This window comes from Lucilia sericata, unplaced genomic scaffold (genome assembly GCF_015586225.1).
Source record: "Lucilia sericata isolate MDLA Ls3-8-SP2 unplaced genomic scaffold, ASM1558622v1 Contig000232F_arrow, whole genome shotgun sequence".
Classification (NCBI taxonomy): Eukaryota; Metazoa; Arthropoda; class Insecta; order Diptera; family Calliphoridae; genus Lucilia; species Lucilia sericata.
The window spans coordinates 340003-360000 of NW_023994259.1; the positions used below are offsets into that span (position 1 = coordinate 340003).

Consider the following 19998-nt stretch of genomic DNA (forward strand, 5'->3'; position numbering starts at 1 on the left):
AACTAGAACGGAACTAGAACAGAACTAGAACAGATCTAGAACAGAACTAGAACAGAAATAGACATTTCTATAAAAAGTGCATCTTATATAATAGTCTCTACTGGGTTAAATACAATTATTATATATTCAATATATTGATACAACACCCAACCTATACAAGTAATTTTTTTTCCATAAAGTAAACTGGAAAACAAGCACAAACCAGCACAATATATTTTTAAATATAAAGCAACATGCTGGTTTAAGTAAACAATACAAACCGCTACACATACTTGTTCGCTTATTTACTAACATCATCATTGTAAATATCAACAAAATAAAAGGTGGACTTTTTGAGAATGAAATAAATCATTAAAAATCCCTTCTTTGAATAAATTATTTTAGCATATTCTGTGGCGATTAATTTATAGAATTGCCCATGAAGATGTTTATTTAAAAGTCATAATTATGAAATACTGCACTTTAAGAATTTTAGTTTAAAGTCTGATAAAGACAAAAGTAATTTTTTGAGGCCACCCTAATATATATTACTCTTCCCATACTCTACGAATAACCTTCACTTTGTTTAGCGTAACAAAATTATTATCCTCTACCTTTAGATATAGCTGAACATTTATATTTTCTATAGATATTTTTTATAATTTTTTTTTTTTAATATTTTGTATGGAAAAAATGTATAGCAAACAATGCCTAGAGACATTAACATTTCGGAGACAAATATTTTTTTTTTAATATTTTTGCTGTGATTTAAAATATTGAAATTTTTTAGTAAATAATTACACTAATCAACTTAATTTTTTGGCATGAATTTATCTACTACAAAAAAGGCAGATATATATACATGTGGTTAGATGTTGTTTGAAATATTTATGGAAATATTTCATATTCTACATAGTCTGCAAATGTGGCTTATATAGGTTTGATTAATAATTGAAATATGGTTTCAACAATACACACGAATTATATTTGTTGTAAAATATTTTATTTATTTTATCATAAGGTTTATAACATATTCAATAGAAGACAAATTAATGGGTATGAAGAACCCTAATAGCAAAAATATGATTCGAAGGACCATATTTTATTGTTGACCTATTAAAGTAGGAGGTGACTTTTGAAGCCACTGTTGGGTGTTTGACATGTATTACTTTTTTCTCTCTGTATTAAAATCAATCATCATTTTATATTAGCAGCATAAGCTACATTTCAAAATCCAAATAAATAAAGATATTTTCATATTTCATATTTCCTTACAAAGTTAATCAATATATATGATTGCACATTATTATAATATAATCATATGATTGTTGTGTCTTTAGAATTCGTAACTATTCAATAAAGTTTGTCTACTAGTCATAAGTTCTTTTTGGGTATGTAGGTTATTTGTATCATGATTACTTTATGCCAGATATGGGCTTTTTTAGGAAATATATTTAAAAGTACAAAATGACAAAATGTTGCTTGAATGATGTTGACACACAAACACTAAGATAATCTATGTCCGAATTACGACAATAAACATTCATCTATTGATCACTTTTAAGTTCCTAATTTCCTGCTGCTTCACACTTAAGCATCAAATAGTTAGTATGTAAGTTGCACCTCACTGCGCCAAGCAACAATAGAAATACTATTTTGATGTAAAACATTTCATATTATTTCTGAACTACATATTTTTGTTGTTCTCGACTAAATAAAACTTTTAGCACAATTGTCTGACATACAAATTCTAGAGAAATTATATGGCATTTATATCAATTTGTATTTTTTTGTCTTGTATTATGAGTATAATAAATTTCTAAAAATTGTTATCAATATTTTTATTATAAATATAAATATATTATAGTCTTTTTGATAATATTTTGTATCCTCAGGAGTAAAGAATTTAATTTGTTGTAAAAACATGACTATTTTGTTATTTAAAATGCAAAATTTAAAGTTGAAATAATAGAGACAGGAATAATAAAGTTTAATAAAATTGTATTATTTGGTCTATATTACAAATATTATAGCTTCCTGTTACCTAAGTCTATAGTAAACAAAATTTCTTAAAGTATTTTTAAAATTTTTTTTTTTACAAACTTGAAATATTTATACCACTTTATGAATTTGTTTCAATTTTCCTGGTACAACACTTAATACTGTTATAGGGTCTTATCTATAAGAACTATTGAAAATTTTCAAAAAACTAGAGACAAAAACAACTGCAGTGGCAGCCAAAGCATTTTATGTTTCAACGTTAAACCTAATAGTAAGTAGTATATAATAACCAGGGAAAGTATTTCTATACAAATACATATTTGTAATCAGTAACTCAATATGATATTTTTCTATTACAATTAAAAGATTTGATTCGAAATAAGTCGTATACGTAATATTTGTAAATTCCATAAATCATTAACACGTATACGTACAGGTGTCGTTAATTAAAGTAATGCAATTTTTCACATTTTTAGTGCATATTTTCCCATTTCATAGCACATATTATATGCACTTATTTTAATTTTATAGTGCATTAAAATCCTTGCCTTATTAATAACTAACATACTAAAAGCTTTTCAGCAAACAAAACACATGAGCATAATTTCTATATCAAAAAAGATGCCATTAAAAGTTATATAAATGATTTGGTTGCATCATCTTTGTAAACATAAAAACAACCACAACAAAAAGTAAACAACTCTTCTTAAAATAGGCAAACATACTAAAGTTTTAAATGTTGTTTTGTTCATATTAAAATAAATCCTCCCCCTAAAATAGTAACTAAATATTAAATTTTCCCCAATAACTATGCTACATTATTTCCAGCACTTTACAGTCTATTAGAATCTATGACATTCAAGCTATTAACAGCTAAAACACAAAACGAATTTCCATTGCTTAAATTCTTTTGTTAAGGACATTTGACATAAAGTTCGTTTAAAAAGTTTTCTACAATATTTTTTTAATAAATAGTAATTACCTACTTATGGTTGACTAAGTTAAATAGTTCTGAGAAGAATGAAAATTACTGTTGAAACCTACTTGACCATTAACTGGGTTATAGAAATATAATATAGAAATATAAAAACTACTCCTTAATTAGCAGAAAAATATAAAAAAAATTTTAAATGACGTACACATTAGTTTATTTCTTAGGAATATATTTGAAAAAGACCTAAAGTAGATCATTTGTATTTTAAAATTGTCTACAGTGACAAAGATAATTGAGAATTTTATACTCTAGACGACTTTAGAATTTTCATTTACAATTACGTTTTTGATTCTCACTTGGACATCTTTTAAGGAACTGCTGTCAATTCAAGTTCAAAAGACTACCTACGTTCTATAGACAAGACTTTCTATAGAACTACAGACATGTCTATAGACAAAACTATCTATAGGCTATACTATAGACAATAGTCTTGATTTTAGCTTAGACTATGTCTTGTCTTAGGGCTCAATACAGTCAAGAATATAATATGGCAGAGACTATACTCAAGACGATAGTCCAAGTATAGTCAATACCTACAGTCAGGACTATTGTCTACCCTATATTAAGAACTATAGTCTGGCCTATTTTAAGGACTATATACTGGCCTATAGTCAGGACTATTGTCCGGTCAATAGTCCTATAGGCCTATAGTCAAGACTACAGTCTGGCCTATAATCAAGACTATAGTCAGGACTATACTCAGGACTATAGTCCAGACTGTAGTCTGGCCTATAGTCAAGACTATAGTCTAGCCTATAGTCAAGACTATAGTCTAGCCTATAGTCAAGACTATAGTCTGGCCTACAGTCAAAACTATAGTCTGGCCTATAATCAAAACTATAGTCTGGCCCACAGTCAAAACTATAGTCTGGCCTATATTCAAGACTATAGTCTGGCCTATCGTCAAGACTATAGTCTGGCCTATAGTCAAGACTATAGTCTGGCCTATAGTCAAGACTATAGTCTGGCCTATAGTCAAGACTATAGTCTGGCCTATAGTCAAGACTATAGTCTGGCCTATAGTCAAGACTATAGTCTGGCCTATAGTCAAGACTATAGTCTGGCCTATAGTCGAGACTATAGTCTGGCCTATAATCAAAACTATAGTCTGGTCTACAGTCAAAACTATAGTCTGGTCTACAGTCAAAACTATAGTCTGGTCTACAGTCAAAACTATAGTCTGGCCTATAGTCAAGACTATAGTCTGGCCTATAGTCAAAACTATAGTCTGGCCTATAGTCAAGACTATAGTCTGGCCTATAATCAAGACTATGGTCAAGACTATAGTCTGGCCTATAGTCAAGACTATAGTCGAGACTATAGTCAAGACTATAGTCTGGCCTATAGTCAAGGCTATAGCCCGACCTATGTTCAAAACCAGTAGAAATACACCGCCTCCATCAGGCCTGTAGTGCGCCCCTTTACCAGTGTTTTTCCAGGGAATCGTCTAGAACTATCCACTAACCCACCCGAGTGGACTTCGTAAAAATTTTAAATAAGATATTCGTTAGTCATACGAACAATCAATCTACTAAATATTTAAACTTAATGGTAATACAAAAACATATGAAATACGATTCTGATTCACTAAAATTTCACTATAAATTTTCATAATTAATAAGATTTCTCCGAAGATCTTATTTCTACCGAATACCTGCTTCATGTTTTTAATATTAAAAAAAGTTAATCAACATTTTTGGTGTATAATTGAAACACCTACTTTAATTTTTCCCTGAAAAGGTCAATTACAATTAATTCTCTGCCTTTTTCACTTCTACCAGCTTATTTAATTACCCTCAATTGTTTTTGAAGGCATGCATGACAGATTACTTTTGAAATCAAAACTTTTGGCTACTTAATTTAAAAACAAAAAGTGCATTAAATATTTTCATTATTTTCTCATGTATTTTACTTTGTGGGTAGCTTAAGGAAATTAAAATGGAACTTGGCCAAAAAGAAATCAACATAAATTTTGTTTGTGTTTTTTCAAAACCCTACACAGTCAAAGCATATCATTAGGCTTAACAAACAATGTTGAAATATTAGCATACTTTTAGTTGTTTTTAAAAAGTTTTCAACACAAACAATGACGGAGTCATAAAAAATTATTTTAATACTTATTTTGGTATAAAGGATTGAAAACAAACATTAAGTTAAAATAAATTCAACGCCTTTTGTAAGCAAAAAAATTTAACCCTTGACAACTTTTGCCAATAAAACTGTTGAGATATTTTAGGCTTCAAAGAAATTTGGTTTTTTTTTATTTTGTTTTAAAGAAAATAATTTATAAATTTAAGCTTATAATAAAATTTAAACATTCTTTTTCAAAGAAAAGCAGCCAAACAAAACAGAAAACTAAATTAGCATTAACATAAATATGCTTTAAAATGTAGACACATTCACAAAACTTTTGGCTTTGGAAAAGATTAGAATTTGGATTTTTCTTTATTTTAAGATTTATTATAATTTATTTGGGATTTTATCTCTAAATTGTGTAGATATAATTGACATATTATGTCAAACTACTTCATACAAATGTTTCAAAAGTACTTTTTGAAGGTGACTAACTTTCCTCTTGTTCTCGATATTATATTAGAGATTCAGTTGGGGATTATAATCATTACCCCAACTCTGCTTATTTATTACTCTCTGCCGATAACTACTCTTAATAATAGTTAACATATCTCAGAACTTCCAGGCTGAAATCAGTTGTCCATACTTTATAAACCCTTACAAACATAAATGTCTGTATATTATTTCTTTTTTTTCTTTTTGTTTTATTTCTTTTATCTATAAATCTGTAAAAATCATTTTTGATTAGTTTAAAATGGCTTACTATAATTGGTCAAAATAGTTTGGCCAACAGACAGTATTTTGTTAAGAGACAAATTAACAAATATTTATGTTTATTGCCTCATGTCCTTTTGTCGCATTCAAGCATAAACTTTTATAGACACAAGACAAAAATCCAAGTGATTTGTCTAAATTTTCTAAAACTCGTTCGCAAAGGAAAGATTACTAAGGGTTGACAAGTTTTACATAGTTTTATAAGGGACAATAATATGTTCAACGAACACATACATACATACATACATACATACATACATACATACATACATACATACATACATACATACATACATACATACATATATCTTAAATTTCATATATTCCTAGATTCTTTAACATAAACTCCTTTTTTCTTATTATGCAGTTTAAATCGATACAAAACTTAAGCTTGATTAATGCGGGCATATCAAACTGTAAAGATATTAAAGGCCGGTTAAGTTTAATACAGTTTAAGAACTATTTTTATATTTTTTTTTAAATAATTTGCATTAATGAACATATGATTGTAGGAACTAAAATTCCTGACTATAAATCCCATTTTATCAAAATTTTAATGTTGTCTTTCTACAAATTTTGTTGATGCTTAGGTCAATTATGATCAATAGTGAACGGATTGGGAGAAAATTATCATCATATGGGCCTTAACTGCCAAATAGACCTGCGGGTCATTGTCGGAAAAGTTAAAGGACGTAAAGGTCGGTTGTCGAAAAGTTAGTTAGGTTAGTTAGTTTGTTAGTTAGTTAGTTAGTTAGTTAGTTAGTTAGTTAGTTAGTTAGTTTAGTTAGTTAGTTAGTAGTTAGTTAGTTAGTTAGTTAGTTAGTTAGTTAGTTAGTTAGTTAGTTAGTTAGTTAGTTAGTTAGTTAGTTAGTTTAGTTAGTTAGTAGTTAGTTAGTTAGTAGTTAGTTAGTTAGTTAGTTAGTTAGTTAGTTAGTTAGTTAGTAGTTAGTTAGTTAGTTAGTAGATTAGTTAGTTAGTAGTAGTAGTTAGTTAGTTAGTTAGTTCGTTAGTAGAGTAGTTAGTTAGTTAGTAGTTAGTTAGTTAGTTAGTTAGTATTAGTTAGTGAGTTAGTTAGTTAGTTTAGTTAGTTAGGGTTTAGTTAGTTAGTTAGTTAGTTAGTTAGTTTAGTTAGTTAGTTAGTTAGTTAGGTTAGCTTAGTTAGTTAGTAGTTAGTAGTTAGTTCGTTAGTTAGTTAGTTAGTTAGTTAGTTAGTTAGTGAGTTTAAGTTGTTAGTTAGTTCGTTAGTTAGTTAGTTAGTTAGTTAGTTAGTTAGTTAGTTAGTTAGTTAGTTAGTTAGTTAGTTAGTTAGGTTAGTTAGTTAGTTAGTTAGTTAGTTAGGTTTTCGTTCGTTCGTTTCGTTCGTTCGTTCGTTCGTTCTTCGTTCGTTTCGTTCGTTCGTTCGTTCGTTCTTTCGTTCGTTCGTTCGTTCGTTCGTTCGTTGTTCGTTCGTTCGTTCGTTCGTTCGTTCGTTCGTTCGTTCGTTCGTTCGTTCGTTCAGTTGTTCGTTCGTTCGTTCGTTCGTTCGTTCGTTCGTTCGTTCGTTCTCGTTTCGTTCGTTCGTTCTTCGTTCGTTCGTTCGTTCGTTCGTTCGTTCGTTTTGTTCTTTCTTCGTTCGTTCGTTCGTTCTTTCGTTCGTCGTTCGTTGTTCCGTTCGTTCGTTCGTTCGTTAGTTCTTCGTTCGTTCGTTCGTTCGTTCGTTCGTTCGTTCGTTCGTTCGTTCGTTCGTTCGTTCGTTTCGTTCGTTTTTCGTTCGTTCGTTTTCGTTCGTTCGTTCGTTCGTTCGTTCGTTCGTTCGTTCGTTCGTTGTTCGTTCGTTCGTTCGTTCGTTCGTTCGTTTCTTCGTTCGTTCGTTCGTTCGTTCGTTCGTTCGTTTCGTTTCGTTCGTTCGTTCGTTCGTTCGTTCGTTCGTTCGTTCGTTCGTTCGTTCGTTCGTTCCTTCCTTCCTTCGTTTGCCTTTTGTGTGCCCTTCCTCTTTTTTCTTTTGTGCCCGCCTTTTCCTCTCCTTCCCCTATGTTTGTAAACAATTTCATTCGTATAGAAATGATTGGAAATTCACAATTAACACAAGTTTGGTTTCCACTTGTGGAATTTTAACTATATATTTTCTTTTTGACACAGGTGTTTTTCGCGAATTTTTTTTTAGTAGGAAGCAAAATATGTGTATTAATAATAAAGTGTTGTAGAAATTTTCTTTATAAAAATTATACATGTTATTATTTCTTAATATTTTTCTGTTGTTTTAACTTTAAAATCAAATACAAAACTACTTTCAAGGTTGTTGGCTTCTAAAAACTTTCCCCCTCTATAAAAATACGATTTGATGCTTCAACTTAACAGTGTTTGAATGTTGGCTGCCATTTTTACTTTCGTTTAAGTGTTGTTGGTTTTGTTTTACTGATTTATATTAGTTTGGGGGTAACAACTTTTTTTGCTTTAATAAATACACTTTTATTGCAGCTGTAATTGTTTATGGTGAATGTTTGATGGCAAGAGGAAAATTTATGAGGGAATTAAATTTAATATTTTAAAATAGAATGAAATTAAATTTATGTATATGAAATATGAATGAAAAATAAAACATTAAGTTTATTAACATTATTATTATCTGTTAAAAAAAAATAATAATAATAAATAATATTACATGAGTGCATGAGTGATAATTATCTAGGTATTAATTAAAATATTAAGTATACGCCTTATTAATATCAGATTTAAAAGTAATAGGATGGGAGTTTTTTAATTTCACAAGAATATAAAAAGTGATGATTTGTTTAATAATATGGCATTTGATTTCATTATGTAGTGATCAAATTATTTATAATTTGATATACGCTCAGATCACTTTAATATTTGTAGAATTTACAAACATATACATATACACATTGTATGTACATATATGTAATTGTGTATTACGCTTAATAAACTTAAAAAGTTCTTATTACACCCAAGGAGATTTTTGTTTACCTTGACTGTTTAACCCCAAACTGCGACAAACAGTTTTGTCAGTGTTCTTATTTATACTTTGATTTACTCACAAAATTATTATTTGAATGACAATTCTAGACTAAAGCCAAAAGCTAAAATTTTAGAGAATATTACAGAAATATGCGGAATTATTTACTCTAAATCTGTGGTTATTCATTGGTGCAGTTGTCATGTATACTTCATATTAGGGAAACCTAATTTTTGTTGACAACTTGCTGAAGGATAATAGTCGCACTATGACTAGACTACGACTAGACTATGACTAGACTATGACTAGACTATGACTAGACTATGACTAGACTATGACTAGACTATGACTAGACTATGACTAGACTATGACTAGACTATGACTAGACTATGACTAGACTATGACTAGACTATGACTAGACTATGACTAGACTATGACTAGACTATGACTAGACTATGACTAGACTATGACTAGACTATGACTAGACTATGACTAGACTATGACTAGACTATGACTAGACTATGACTAGACTATGACTAGACTATGACTAGACTATGACTAGACTATGACTAGACTATGACTAGACTATGACTAGACTATGACTAGACTATGACTACTATGACTAGACTATGACTAGACTATGACTAGACTATGACTAGACTATGACTAGACTATGACTAGACTATGACTAGACTATGACTAGACTATGACTAGACTATGACTAGACTATGACTAGACTATGACTAGACTATGACTAGACTATGACTAGACTATGACTAGACTATGACTAGACTATGACTAGACTATGACTAGACTATGACTAGACTATGACTAGACTATGACTAGACTATGACTAGACTATGACTAGACTATGACTAGACTATGACTAGACTATGACTAGACTATGACTAGACTATGACTAACTATGACTAGACTATGACTAGACTATGACTAGACTATGACTAGACTATGACTAGACTATGACTAGACTATGACTAGACTATGACTAGACTATGACTAGACTATGACTAGACTATGACTAGACTATGACTAACTATGACTAGACTATGACTAGACTATGACTAGACTATGACTAGACTATGACTAGACTATGACTAGACTATGACTAGACTATGACTAGACTATGACTAGACTATGACTAGACTATGACTAGACTATGACTAGACTATGACTAGACTATGACTAGACTATGACTAGACTATGACTAGACTATGACTAGACTATGACTAGACTATGACTAGACTATGACTAGACTATGACTAGACTATGACTAGACTATGACTAGACTATGACTAGACTATGACTAGACTATGACTAGACTATGACTAGACTATGACTAGACTATGACTAGACTATGACTAGACTATGACTAGACTATGACTAGACTATGACTAGACTATGACTAGACTATGACTAGACTACTATGACTAGACTACTATGACTAGACTACTATGACTAGACTACTATGGCTAGACTACTATGACTAGACTATGACTAGACTATGACTAGACTATGACTAGACTATGACTAGACTATGACTAGACTATGACTAGACTATGACTAGACTATGACTAGACTATGACTAGACTATGTCTAGACTATGACTAGACTATGACTAGACTATATAATATATTTCATATATTCTTGTAATAAGCTTAATAGATAAATATACTAATTAACCCACTCTTTATTTTATGAGCGTAATCATTTGGAAAAATTTAACACACGTACATAAAAAGTTTAACACATTTTAAATGAACTTAATCAGTTTAAAATATTTTTTTATTTATTTAGCACTTTTTAAAGTCTTAAACACAATTAACAATATCGCAGAAAACAAAAACAACCATAACAATGAAAAATATGCAAAGATTAATTTGTATTTAAAATAAAACTAAATTAAAAACAAATGAAATTTAACAGCAAACGAAGTATTATTTTTGAAACATTTCCATTTCTGTAATTAAAATCTCTTTTAAGCCAACAATTTCCCCTATTTGATTTAACTTTATTTTATTTTAAGGTTTAATTAAATGTAGCATACTTTTTGGTAACAATTTCCGTTTAAGATTTACTTTGATGTTGAAAAATGTATTTATTTAAACTCAAGAGTCATGTAAACAAAAAAACATTTTCGTTATTTTTCTGTTTTTTTTTTTTTAACATTAATTAACATATGTATATTTGTTTGAAATTCGTTTGCGTTCTTCCCTTCCCAGTATACTTAAACTTCAATAAAGTTGTCATGTGTGAACGTTATTAAAATAATTGTCACAAATTTTCTTAAATAAGATAAATGTGCGCATGTAAATGGTTTTTGAATTAAATTTTAAATCATTATGCTGATAATCATAATGATGATAATAATGAATATATTATGATGCTGATAAACGCCGATTTTAAAGTGTTTTAGTATTGACAGTTCATGACATTAAGTAAGCCTAAATATTTATACGTCTTTTCGCTAATTAAGTCATTTATATCGTTTTTATATCGCTCATTTACTACAAGACTTGCATAATCCAAAATTCGGAATTAAAGCATATTTAAAGTAGTATTATATAATTCATTAATTTTAGTCTACATATTAATATTTTCATTATATTATATATTAATTATTTTCATTAAATCACTTGTCATGTTTTTTCAACCCTCTTTATATTTATGTTGTTTACAGGTTATTGGCCATTAGATCTTACATGATGCGATATACATATGTATTTGTGTGACCTGTAATGTTATGGCATGTTTAACGAGCATCCTGCATATGTACTTCATCAGTTTGGTTCGTTATTTGGGCATACGTAATCCTTTGGGTTCACGACATCGTTCAACGAAACGTTTGGCTGGCATGACAATTGCCATTGTCAGGGTAATGACCATGACTGTATCCAGCTCGATATCAGTATTGGGTAAATATTCAATATTTTATTTTGCATTTTCTTTCGTTTTGTTGTGTTGTCTTTTATCTGTATCAAAAATATATCGTTTATGTATCAATGACATTTTTCAGTAATAATAATGGATAAGAATCCATGACTGATGTGCCCTTTTTATACCCACCATCAAAAAAGATGGGGGTATATTGTTTTTGTCATTCCGTTTGTAACACATCGAAATATTCATCTAAGACCCACAAAAGTATATATATTCTGGATCCTCATTAAATTCTAAGACGATCTAGCCATGTCCGTCCGTCTGTCCGTCTGTCTGTCCGTCTGTTGAAAACACGATAGAGTCCAAACGGAAGCAGCTAGCGAGCTGAAATTTTCACAAATATTTTATATTGATGCAGTTTGTTTGGTATTGAAAATGGGCAATATCGGTCCACGATTTCGCCTAGCCCCCATATAAGACCCCCCTCAGAAAATGACATTAACGCTCATAACTGACTAAAAGAAGCAGCTATAGCGATGAAATTCGACATAAACATATTTTTTAGGAATCTTAGTATCATTGTAAAATTTTATAAGGATCGGTCCATAATTGACCCTATCCCCCATATAAGGTCCCCCTCAGAAAATGACATTAACGCTCATAACTGACTAAAAAAAGCAGGTATAGCAATGAAATTCGACGTAACCATATTTTATAGGAATCTTAATATCATTGTAAAATTTTATAAGGATCGGTCCATAATTGACCCTATCCCCCATATAAGGACCCCCTCAGAAAATGACTTTAACGCTCATAACTGACTAAAAAAAGCAGCCATAGCGATGAAATTCGACATATACATATTTTTTAGGAACCTTAATATCATTGTAAAATTTTATAAGGATCGGTCTATAATTTACCCTATCCCCCATATAAGGTCCCCCTCAGAAAATGACATTAACGCTCATAACTGACTAAAAAGAGCAGCTATAGCGATGAAGTTCGACATAAACATGTTTTATAAAAATCTTAATATCACTGTAAAATTTTATAAGGATCGGTCCATAATTGACCCTATCCCCCATATAAGGTCCCCCTCAGAAAATGACATTAACGCCCATAACTGCCTAAAAAGAGCAGCTATAGCGATGAAATTCGACTTAAACATATTTTTTTGGAACCTTAATATTATTGTAAAATTTTATAAGAATCGGTCCATAATTGACCCTATTCCCCATATAAGGCCCCCCTCAGAAAACGACATTAACGCTCATAACTGACTAAAAAAGCAGCTATAGCGATCAAATTCGACTTAAACATATTTTTTGGAATCTTAATATCATTGTAAAATTTTATAAGAATCGGTCCATAATTGACCCTATCCCCCATATAAGGTACCGCTCAGAAAATGACATTAACGCTCATAACTGACTAAAAAAAGCATCTATAGCGATGAAATTCGACATAAACATATTTTTAAGGAACCTTTATATCATTGTAAAATTTTATAAGGATCGGTCCATAATTGACCCTACCCCCCATATAAGGTCCCCTTCAGAAAATGACTTTAACGCTCATAACTGTCCAAAAGAAGCATCTATAGCGATGAAATTCGAGATGAACATATTTTGTAGGAACCTAAATCGCTTTGTAAAATTGTATATGGATCGGTTCATAATTGACCCTACTCCCCATATAAGGTCCCCTTCAGCAAAATACTTTGACGCTCAGAATGGTCTAAAATAAGCATCTATAGAAATTCGACACGAACATATTTGATAGAAACTTTAATATCATTGTAAAATTTTATAAGGATCGGTCCATAATTGACCCTACCCCCCATATAAGGTCCCCTTCAGAAAATGGCTTTAAGGTTCATAATTGTCTAAAAGAAGCATCTATAGCGATGAAATTCGACATAAACTTATTATATAGAATCGCTTTGTAAAATTTTATAACGATCGGTCCATAATTTATCCTACCTCCATATACGGTTCCCTTCGGAAAATGGCATTAACGCTCATTACTAGCCTAAGCTAAAATCGTTATAGAAAATTTGACGAGGATCGGTCCATAATTACCAAACGTCCCCTCAGAAAAAAATTTTAATGCTTTTGCTACCTTAAAAATACAAGGACAGCGACAAAATTCGACAAAAATTTCCCTATACATAGATGTAATAAATGAGAAAATTGTTTTGATAATAACAAAAGCATCGATTCTTAAATATCAAAGTTTATTAATAAGGAAACATTCCTTTTTGGCAATGATTTGATGGTGGGTATACAAGATTCGGCACAGCCGAATATAACACTCTTACTTGTTAATTTTATTCTTTTCATTCATAATTTTTCTTTAATATGCGAAATAATACTTTTATTTTGTTTCTTGTTTTTTAATTACTTTTTATTGATATTGAATTGATTCTTGACAAAGGATTTTATTTACTTTGATTTACCTTTAATTTATGGCCCCTTATTGTCTGTTACACTTTTTTGGTTTCGCTCAAGGTCCTGCAAATGAAAAGAACATCACGCCACAGCCAAATGTTTGTGTCGTTAACAATCATGCATTTTTATACCCTCCACCACCATCAGTGGTGATAGAGGGTATATATAACTTTGTCATTCCGTATGTAACACCAAGAAATATTCATCTGAGACCCAACAAAGTATATATATTCTGGGTCCTTATCAAATTCTGAGTCGATTTAGCTATGTCCGTCTGTCCGTCTGTCCGTCTGTCTGTGTAAAACACGCTCACGATAAAACGAAGCAATAGAGCTTAACCAAATTCACCCAAAATGTTCTTCATTTTCCTAAGTTGTTTGGTATTGCAAACGGGCAAAATCGGTTCACACCGGGAAAAGTTATGAATCAAAATTTAAAACAACCTCGGAAAAAAACAAGTTAGAGTGCTATATTCGGCTATACCGAATCTTAAATACCCACCACCAGCAAGCTACTTTTCATTGAGACCCATTTAACTATCTAATTTTTAGATAACTTGGCGAAATTTTTGTTTCCTTATTGAGGGTACTAACATTTATGCATATGTCAAACTAATTTTAATTATGTCGAGAAAAATGTATATTAATAGGCCAGTTTGAAAACATTTTAATATAATGATATATCTGTACACAGAACATACTCATTTTGAATTTTATCCGGATATAATCATTTAGTTACGAATTAAGTGATATTAAGTGATTTTCAGAAGTATACCTTATATGGGAGCTAAGACAACCTATGGACCGATCCGGAAGAAAAAAATCCGTAGAATGATTTATATATACAAAATAAACATTTATGTCGAATTTTATCCCGATAACTTTGATTATCAAGTGCATTTGAGTAATTTTCGGAAATGGAACTTATATGGGAGTTGTGACCAATTATCAACCGATAAAGAAAAAATTTAGTATAATGATTTAGTATAATGATTACTACAATAGATTTATTAATTAATGAAATATTTGCGTTTAGGTGATTTTCGGAAGTGGACTTTATATGTATAGGAGCTATGACCTTACACAAAACATATTTGTGTCGAATTTTATCAAGATACCTTTATTTGATAATGAAATATGTGCGTTTAAGTGATTTTTTTGAAGTGGACCTTATTAGGCTACTACAATATGTGGGTCAATCCGGAAAAAATTTGGTAGAATGATTTATATGCTCACAAAACATATTCAAGTCGTACTTCATCCCGATAGCCTTATTATTCAAAGAAATATATGCGTTTAAGTGATTTTCGTATGTGGACCCTCTATGGGAGCCTATCCGGAAAAAATTTCGTAGAGTGATTCATATAAAGACAATACATATTTGTGTCGAATTTTATCAAGATAACTTTATTTAACAATGAAATATGTGCGATTAAGTAATTTTCGGAAGTGGGACTTATATGGGAGCTATCACCAATAATGGACCGATCCGGGGAAAAAGTGGTAGAATGATTTATATGTACACATTACATACTCAAGTAGAATTTTATCCTTATAGCTTTAGAATTTAATGAAATATATTCGTTTAATTGATTTTCGGAAGTGGACCTTATATGGGAGCTATGACCTATTATGAGTCTATCCGGAAAAAATTTCGTAGAGTGACTCATATAAAGACAAAACATATTTGTGTCGAATTTTATGAAGATAGCTTTATTTGACAATGAAATATGTGCTTTTAAGTGATTTTCGGAAGTGGGCCTTATATGGGACCTATGACCAATAATGAACCGATCCGTAAAAAATTTGGTGGAATGATTTTAATGTACACAAAACATATTTTTGTCGAATTTTATCCCGATAACTTTAGAATTCAATGAAATATATGCGTTTAAGAGATTTTCGGAAGTGGACCTTATATGGGAGCTATGACCAATTATGGCCTATTCGGAAAAAAATTAGTAGAGTAATTCATATTTAGACAAAATCTATTTATGTCGAATTTTATCACGATAGCTTTATTTGACAATGAAATATGTGTTTTTAAGTGATTTTCGGAAGTGGGCCTTATATGGGAGCTATGACCAATAATGGACCGATCCGTAAAAAAAATTTTAAAATGATTTGTTTGTATACAAAATATATTTGTGTCGAATTTTATCCCAATAGCTTTATATTTCATTGAAATATATGCGTTTAAGTGATTTTCGGAAGTGGACTTTATATGGGAGCTATGACCATTTATTGGCCTATCCGGAAAAAATTTCGTAGAGTGATTCATATTTAGACTAAACATATTTGTGTCGAATTTTATCAAGATAGCTTTGTTTGACAATGATATATGAGCTTTTAAATGATTTTCGGAAGTGGGCCTTATATGGGAGCTATGACCAATAATGGACCGATCCGTAAAAAATTTGGTAGAATGATTTGTATGTATACAAAACATATTTAACTCGACTTTTATCACAATAGCTTTACTCATCAAAGAAATATGTGCGTTTAGGTGATTTTCGGAAGTGGACCTTATATGAGAGCTATGACCAATGGTGGACCGACTGAGATCTGCGTTGATAGTATGATTTCTGTTCATATTATATTTGCATGTACAAAATTTTGTGTTGATACCGATATATTTGAGGGAGTTATTAACGATAAACTAATTTCCGGGAATATATACCTTTGTATGGGGGCTATGGGAAATATTGGATCGATTGTAAAGATTTTAAACATAATTGATTACTGCTCTGAAAAAATAATGTGTGACAAAATTCATCGAAATATCTTTGGTAGTTTCTGAGAAAACTTCAAAAGAATTATGAAAAAACCGTAATTTTTTTCGAGGTAGTCTGAAATTTTTACTTATAACTTTTTACGTTGTGAACCGATTTTGCTGATTTTCAATACCAAACTGCTTAGGCCAATAATGAATATTCTTAGTGAATTTGGCTGATTTCTTTTGCTTAGTTTTAACGTGAGCGTGTTTTAACCAGACAGACAGACAGACAGACAGACGGACAGACGGACATAGCTAAATCGACTCAGAATTTCATAGGGACCCAGAATATATATACTTTGTTGGGTCTCAGACGAATATTTCTTGTTGTTACACACGGAATGACAAACTTATATATACCCTCTATCACCACTGATGGTGGTGGAGGGTATAATAAGCATTTTTTACACATTCTGATGTAATTTTCTCGAAAACTATGCAAGATAATTCAATGGAAATCACCACACATTCGTTTCTGCACAAGATCTTGATTCCTGCTGAAAATTGCCAGAATCGGTCCACAATTTCATATACCTCCCATACAAAAGTACATATTCCCGGAAAATGGGTTTTTTGTTAATAACTTCCGCCACAATGTCGATATCTTCACAAAATTTTACAAATTAAAATCTTATGTCAATAGAATTCTTTCAGAGGAAAAATTTTATGGATCGGTCCATAATTGGACATAGCTCCCATACAAGGTCCCCTCCCGAAAATCACTTAAACGCGCATAACTCATTACTAAATTAAGATATCCAGATAAAATTTGGTATAAGTATTGCCCATATGCATAGAAATCTTACTGTGAAATTTTTTTCCGATCGGTCCATAATTGGTCATAGCTCCCATACAAGGTCCCTCCCGAAAATCACTTAAACGCGCATAACTCAGTACTAAATTAAGATATCCATATAAAATTTGGTACAAATATTACCCATATGCACAGAAATATTATTGTGAAATTTTTTTCCGATTGGTCCATAATTGATCATAGCTCCCATACAAGGTCCCCTCCCGAAAATCACTTAAACGCGCATAACTCATTACTAAATTCAGATATCCATACAAAATTTGGTACAAGTATTGCCCATATGTATAGAAATATTACTGTGAATTTTTTTTCCGATCGGTCCATAATTGGTCATAGCTCCCATACAAGGTCCCCTCTCGAAAATCACTTAAACGCGCATAACACATTACTAAATTAAGATATCCATATAAGGTTTGGTTGAAGTATTACTCATATGCACAGAAATATTACTATGAAATTTTTTTCCGATCGGTCCATAATTGGTCATAGCTCCCATACAAGGTCCCCTCCCGAAAATCACTTAAACGCGCATAACTCATTACTAAATTAAGATGTCAATATAAAATTTGGCACAAGTATTACTCATATGCACAGAAATATTACTGTGAAATTTTTTTTCGATCGGTCCATAATTGGTCATAGCTCTCATACAACGTCCCCTCCCGAAAATCACTTAAACGCGCATAACTCATTACTTAATTAAGATACCCATATGGTACAAATATTACTCATATGCACAGAAATATTACAGATAATTTTTTTTTTCCGATCGGTCCATAACTGGTCATAGCTCCCATACAAGGTCCTCTCCCGAAAATCACTTAAACGCACATAACTCATTACTAAATTAAGATATCCATATAAAGTTTGGCAGAAATATTGCTCATATACTGTGAAATTGTTTTCCTATCGATCCATAATTAATCATAGCTCCCATACAAGGTCCCTTTCAGAAAAACATTTAAAGGCACATAACTCATTACCAAATAATGATATAAATAAATACTATTTTTGTTCATAAATACTATTTTGTAATGCAAAAAGCACTTAATGCTATTTCAAAAATTTTTCACGATCGGTCTATATTTGGTCATATCTCTCATACTAGATCCTGCCCCTAAAAGCGCTTTAACCGTATTTAACTATATTATATATATGTGTGTATTTTTAAAATCCTTAAATCTTTCACACACATGCATACATGCAAATACGAGATATCGCTAAAGCATATCTTAGGGCGCTATAAAAATTTAAATGAAAGTGGCGTTTCTAATGTTCAATAAATCTTGGAATTGTAGTAGATTTAAGCTGTTTAAATCTTGGGATTTTTCTAGTTAAGACACGAGAAAACTTATTTCTACAAATATTTTATTAATTAGAAATGTATTAATACAAAAGTTGCTGGTGGAGGGTATTTAAGATTCGGCTCAGCCGAATATAGCACTCTAACTTGTTTGCTTTCGATTCGCTGGCGGCATTTTATATACTTTCGCTCTAACAATACCATTGTTGAGAAAGAAAGCACGAATGGCAGCTGAAAATCCGGAAAGCGAATTATTTCGTTGGTAAGTAAATTTTTAATCATGTTCGAGTTAATTCTCTTTAGATTTCTTTTGCATTTGGAAAGGAATTAAAACATGTGTTTTAAGTCATTTTGATAAAACTAACTAACTAACTAACTAACTAACTAACTAACTAACTAACTACTACTAACTAACTAACTAACTAACTAACTAACTAACTAACTAACTAACTACTAACTAACTAACTAACTACTAACTAACTAACTAACTAACTAACTAACTACTAACTAACTAACTAACTAACTAACTAACTAACTAACTAACTACTAACTACTAACTAACTAACTACTACTAACTAACTAACTAACTAACTAACTAACTAACTAACTAACTAACTAACTAACTAACTAACTAACTAACTAACTAACTAACTAAACTAACTAACTAACTAACTAACTAACTAACTAACTAACACTAACTAACTAACTAACTAACTAACTAACTAACTAACTAACTAACTAACTAACTAACTAACTACTAACTAACTAACTAACTAACTACTAACTAACTAACTAACTAACTAACTAACTAACTAACTAACTAACTAACTAACTACTAACTAACTAACTAACTAACTAACTAACTAACTAACTAACTAACTAACTAACTAACTACTAACTAACTAACTAACTAACTAACTAACTAACTAACTAACTAACTAACTAACTAACTAACTAACTAACTAACTAACTAACTAACTAACT

The 19998-nt window shown here is 30.7% G+C and overlaps 1 protein-coding gene across 4 annotated transcripts in view; it reads left to right on the forward strand.

The window, feature by feature from the left end:
* The window catches only part of LOC119602433 (GATA zinc finger domain-containing protein 14-like), a 41844-nt gene that overhangs the window by 13837 nt on the left and 8009 nt on the right, over positions 1-19998 (forward strand). For all 4 annotated transcript variants that reach the window (XM_037953944.1, XM_037953946.1, XM_037953945.1 and 1 more), the window contains one exon: positions 11473-11707. The gene's annotated coding sequence lies outside the window, so the exon portion shown is untranslated. The remainder of the gene's footprint in view (positions 1-11472; positions 11708-19998) is intronic.